Raw genomic sequence first — 6,056 nt, 5'->3', positions numbered from 1 at the left:
TTAATGCCCCTTGGAAGAGACGTGGTGGTTGCAGTAACTTTACAAGACGGTTTTAATGCCCCTTGGAAAAGTGGTGGAGGTCGCATTAGCTTAACAAGACAGTTTTATTGCCCCTTAGAAGAGACGTGGATTACAGCATACTAAAAACCTTCTACCCATTATTGGGGATTGGGTCTCCCTCAGTGTTCGCATATGCATTGAAAAGCAAAAGCTGACTAAAGTTAGCAAAAAAGAGGCATTCAAGAGATTAAAACAGGAAAACAGTAAGGAGGCACTAATGTGTTACAAGGAAAAACGAGAACCTGTAAAAAACAAATAAAAATAGCGAAAGAGGAAACAGAGAGACGTATTGCTAGGGAAAGTAGATCAAATCCCAAACTGTTCTTTACGTATATAAATAGTAAAAGGATTAAATCGGATAATATTGGACCGATAAAAAGTGAGGAAGGCAAAATCATAGAGAAAGATGAGGATAAAGCTAATCTATTAAATAATTTTTTTTAGACAACTTTCACAAAGGAAATAGAACTAACAGGCAAAATGAGAAGTGACAAGCTTAATCCTCCACTAAGTATGACAAATCTCACCCAAGCTGGGGTACAGAAACGCCTCAGTAACATTAAAATAAACAAATCACCAGGACCTGATGGCATACACCCACGGGTACTAAGGGAACTAAGTAATGTGATAGACAGACCGTTATATCTTATATTTAAGGACTCTGTTGAGACTGGGTCTGTACCACTTGATTGGCGACAGGCGAATGTAGTGCCAATATTCAAAAAGGGAGCAAAAAGTGACGCCGGAAACTATCGGCCGGTGAGTCTGACGTCCGTTGTGGGCAAAATTTTTGAAAGCTTCATTAAAGAGGCAATTACGGAGCATCTTGATGCTAATAATCTTTTAACCCCGAACCAACATGGATTCATGAGGAATCGCTCCTGCCAAACAAACCTGATTGACTTCTACAAGGAGGTTAGCTCTCGATTAGATCAGGGGAAACCAGTGGATGTCGTGTATCTCGACTTCTCAAAAGCGTTCAATAGCGTGCCACATAATAGGTTGGTATACAAAAATGTTTGCAAGTGGGTAGCAAACTGGCTAAAGGATAGAGGGCAGAGGGTAGTTATAAATGGAATATACTCAGATTGGGTAAGCGTCACTAGTGGGGTACCACAGGGGTCTGTACTAGGCCCAATGTTATTTAATATCTTTATTAACGACATAGTCAACGGGTTAAATAGTAAAATATCAATATTTGCAGATGACACAAAGTTATGTAAAACAATTAATACAAAAGAGGACAGTGCAGACCTACAGAGGGATTTGGATAAGCTGGGTAGGTGGAGCATTAAATGGCAAATGAGGTTTAATGAGGAGAAATGTAAGGTCATACATATGGGAAGAAAAAAAAGAAGTCACCAGTACTCACTGAATGGGAAATCATTGGGGAATTCAGAGATGGAGAAGGACTTGGGCATCTTGATTGATAGCAAACTAAATTGGCGTGCCCAAAGTCAGGCCGCTGCTGTAAGGGCAAACAGGGTAATGGGATGTATCAGAAGAGGTATAGCTGCAAAGGATGAGAACATTGTTCTTCCACTGTACAAAGCACTGGTCAGACCACACTTGGAATACTGTGCTCAGTTATGGGCCCCAATATATAGAAAGGATATAAATGAGCTTGAAAAGGTACAAAGGAGGACAACAAAATTAATAAAGGGAATGGAGGGACTGCAATACCCAGAGAGGTTGGCAAAACTAGGACTATTCAGCCTGGAAAAGAGAAGGTTGAGGGGGGACATAATAAATGTGTACAAATATGTTAGGGGACAGTATAGAGACCTTGCCCTGGATTTGTTCAAAAGGAGGGATATTACGGTAGCAAGAGGGCACTCACTAAGACTGGAAGAGAAAAGGTTCCAGCACCAGCATAGGAAGGGGTTCTTTACGGTAAGAGCAGTGAGAATATGGAATTCACTGAGTGAGGAGACGGTAATGTCGGATTCACTACACCAGTTCAAGCGGGGACTGGATGCATTTCTAGATACTAGGCAGATTTCAGCGTATACTTAAAAATAAAATAAAATAGTAAGTTGATACAGGGATTTATTCTGACTGCTGGTTTCAGAGTCGGGAGGGAATTTTTCCTCAGGTGAAGATTGGCTAAATCATTTGGGGTTTTTGCCCTCCTCTGGATCAACTTTAGCAATTACAGAACTAACAGGTCGAACTTGATGGACTCAAGTCTTTATTCGGCTTAACAAACTATGTTTCTATGTTACTATGTTACAGTAGCTTAACAAGACGGTTTAAATGCCCTTGAAAAAGTGGTGGAGGTCGCAGTAGCTTAACAAGACGGTTGTAATGCCCCTTGGAAGAGACCTGGAGGTTGCAGTAGCTTAACAAGATGGTTTAAATGCCCCTTGGAAGAGATGTGGAGGTCGCAGTACCTTAACAAGATGGTTTTAATGCCCCTTGAAAAAGTGGTGGAGGTCGCATTAGCTTAACAAGATGGTTTTAATACCCTTGGAAGGGACGTGGTGGTTGCAGTAGTTGTTATGATCTGCTACAAGCACTGAGGAAAGACAGGAGATCTGTCCCTACAATAGAACTAAACTGGATCGCTACGATGTAACGGGGAACCTGATCCTGCGATCAGACCCGCTAAAGTCCTCGGCTAGTCTGTACGAAGACCTATAGATGCAAGGGAGGGATCCCTACAAGAACTATGGACTGGGATAAAGTTGGACACCTCCTAGCAGAAATTGTAGCAGTAAAAGACAAACACACAACATAGAACATAGAGGTCAGAAGACCTAGCAAAACTAACAGAGAAAGGTAACAGAGTACCAAGCTAGCTCAAGAGTAGAAAATAGAATGAAGTCCAGCAAGGCCAGGAGGGTGGAGCCGGATTAAATAGGCAAAAATGGTCATGTGACCAGCAAACTAGAAAAAACCTAACAGAAGAGTCTAGAATTTAGGATGTGGGAAATTTCATATTCCCCGTCCTCCACCGTCGGAGGAACAGTGGCAGAGGCGTCACCAACCGACACATCAGCTTTTTTCAACAGAGAAACATGAAACACCGGATTAATCTTCCAGGAGGTAGGAACCTCCAACCTAACAGCAGATTGGTTAACTATCTGAAGCACCTTAAAGGGCCCTACAAACTTGGGACCCAATTTTTTTGAAGGAATCCTCAATTGCAGATTCTTAGAGGACCACCAAACCATATCACCAATAGCACACGAAACCTCTTGCCGTTTCCTATCAAAGTACCTCTTAGATTTTTTGTTAGCCTCCTGAAGATTATCACGCACATCCGTCCAAACTCTCTCCAAATCACCGGAAAAACTCTCCTCCTCAGGCACAGCCGATACCAATTTGGAGAATGACCCAAAAGACGGATGTCTCCCAGGACAACAAAAAAAAGGCGAACACCCAGCAGAAGAGGATGTATGGTTGTTAAGAGCAAATTCATCAAGTGGCAGAAACTCAGACCACCCCTCTTGATTGTCTGCCACAAAGCAAAGCAAGAACTGCTCAACATCCTAGTTCTTTCTTTCTGTCTGGCCATTAGACTCAGGATGATATCCGGATGAAAACGACAAATGAACTCCCAACCTGTCACAAAAGGCACGCCAAAAACGAGCCACGAACTGAGGTCCCCTATCAGAAACAATGTCAGTAGGAACGCCATGTAGTCTGACAATTTCCTTGACAAAGGCCTTAGCGAGTGTCTTAGCGCAAGGCAGTTTGATGAAGGGAACCAAGTGACACATCTTGCTAAAACGGTCCACGACCACCCAGATGACCGTGAAACCTTCAGAGGGGGGAAGGTCAGTAATAAAGTCCATAGCCAGATGTGTCCAAGGTGCACTAGGAACCTCCAGAGGGCAAAGCAACCCCGCAGCAGGAGCATGCGAAGACTTAGATCTAGCACACACAGTACATTGACGCACCCACTTAATTACTTCCTTCTGCCATCCAGGCCACCAAAACTGCGACCCACAAGTCTCTTGGTCTCAGAAATTCCTGGATGACCTGCCAACCGAGACTCATGACACTCAACAAACAAATCTCTCCTACAGGTCCTAGGCACAAACAACCTCCCATGGGGAGTGTTAGATGGGGCATTCTCCTGAGCTTTAAGAATCTCATCCTCCAAAAAGGAGTCCAAAGCAGCAATCACTGACCATGGGAGAAAAGTTGCGAGACAAAGCATCCGCTTTAACATTCTTGGTACCCGGGATGTGAGTAACGGAAAAATGAAACCGCGATAAAAAAAGTGCCCACCTAGCCTGACGGGCATTCAAGCGCTTGGCAGCATCAAGATAGATCAGATTTTTATGATCAGTGAAAACCTGAATGGGAAATTCAGCACCTTCCAAGAGATGACGCCAGTGTTCAAATGCGAGTTTAATAGCCAGCAATTCCCGATTACCAATATCGTAATTAAGTTCAGTCTCAGAAAATTTTTTTGAAAAAAAGGCACAGGGATGTACTCCATCCTTGCTTTCCTGAGACAACACCGCACCAACCCCCACAGAAGAAGCATCATCCTCAACCAAAAACGGCTTAGTCACATCAGGCTGCATAAGGATGGGAGCAGAGGTGAACCTCTCCTTTAGAAACACAAAAGCTTCAATGGCCTCAGAAGTCCACTGAACCGCATTAGCACCTTTCCTAGTGAGATCGGTCAGCGGTTTGACAATAATAGAATTTTTTTTTATGAATTTTCTGTAATAATTGGCGAAACCCAAAAACCTCTGTATCGATTTCAAACCAATAGGCCTAGGCCATTCCTGCACAGCTTGAACTTTAACCGGGTCCATCTCAAAACCTTCACTGGAGATAATGTAACCCAAAAAACTAATTCTCTGTACAGCGAACTCACATTTCTCTAGCTTAGCAAAAAGCGAATTGTCTATTAATAACTGTAAAACCTCACGTACGCTCCGCCAATGAGACTCCAGATCAGGCGAATAAATCAGAATGTCATCCAAATACACAACCACATTTTTGCCGATCAAAGGTCTAAGGATGTCATTAATAAGATTCTGAAAAAATGCTGGAGCATTGGTAAGACCAAAAGGCATAACCAGATTCTCAAAATGACCCACAGGAGTGTTAAAATCAGTTTTCCATTCATCACCCTCCTTCATGCGCAACAAATTGTATGCCCCCCGGAGATCAATTTTAGAGAACTACTTGGCCCCCACTAACTGGTTAAACAAATCAGGAATCAATGGCAGTGGGTAAGGATTGCGTACAGTAATTTTATTAATCTCACGAAAGTCCAGACAAGGACGTAAACCGCCATCTTTTTTTTAACAAAAAAAAATCCAACAGCCACAGGAGACTTGGAAGGCCTAATGTGACCGGCAGCCAAGCTTGTCTGTATGTATTCCTCCAAAGCCTTTCTCTCAGGAATAGTAAGACTAAATAAACGACTTTTAGGAAGAGTCGCTCCAGGGACAAATTCAATGGTACAATCATAGTCTCTATGGGGAGGCAAAATTTGTGACTCCTCCTCAGAAATAACTCTCCAAAAATCCTGAATAGGTACAGGTAATTCCCCTTTTTCCACCGCAGCAATACGTCTGTTACAACACTTGTCATAACATTTAGGGCTCCAGGACTTAATTTCATTGGTAGACCAATCCAGTACAGGATTATGCAATTTTAACCAGGACAACCCCAATATTACTGGAGAAGGCAAATTATTCAATACTACCAAATCCAAATTCTCTTGATGAACACCATTAATAGTGAGGGGAAACTCACAGACCTTGTGAGTAACACTCTTCAAGGGAGAGCCATCAACAGAAACCACAGCAATAGGGGATGACAAAGGTTTATGTTTTAATGTAAGTTTTTCCAAGAATCCCCCATCAATCACATTCAGAGTAGAACCACAATCCACAAATACCCGAAATTCAATTAATTCTTCCTGAGCAGCGGTAGTAGCAGATAGGAATACTCCCTTAGTATTTAAACAGGCTATACGTGCATAACTGACCATTTTTTTTTCTTTGTTCATACGAAGCACA

The sequence above is a fragment of the Phyllobates terribilis genome, unplaced genomic scaffold (genome assembly GCF_046119375.1).
Source record: "Phyllobates terribilis strain yellow unplaced genomic scaffold, ASM4611937v1 Scaffold_1__5_contigs__length_1240528914, whole genome shotgun sequence".
NCBI lineage: Eukaryota > Metazoa > Chordata > Amphibia > Anura > Dendrobatidae > Phyllobates > Phyllobates terribilis.
This window is presented reverse-complemented; position numbering follows the sequence as displayed.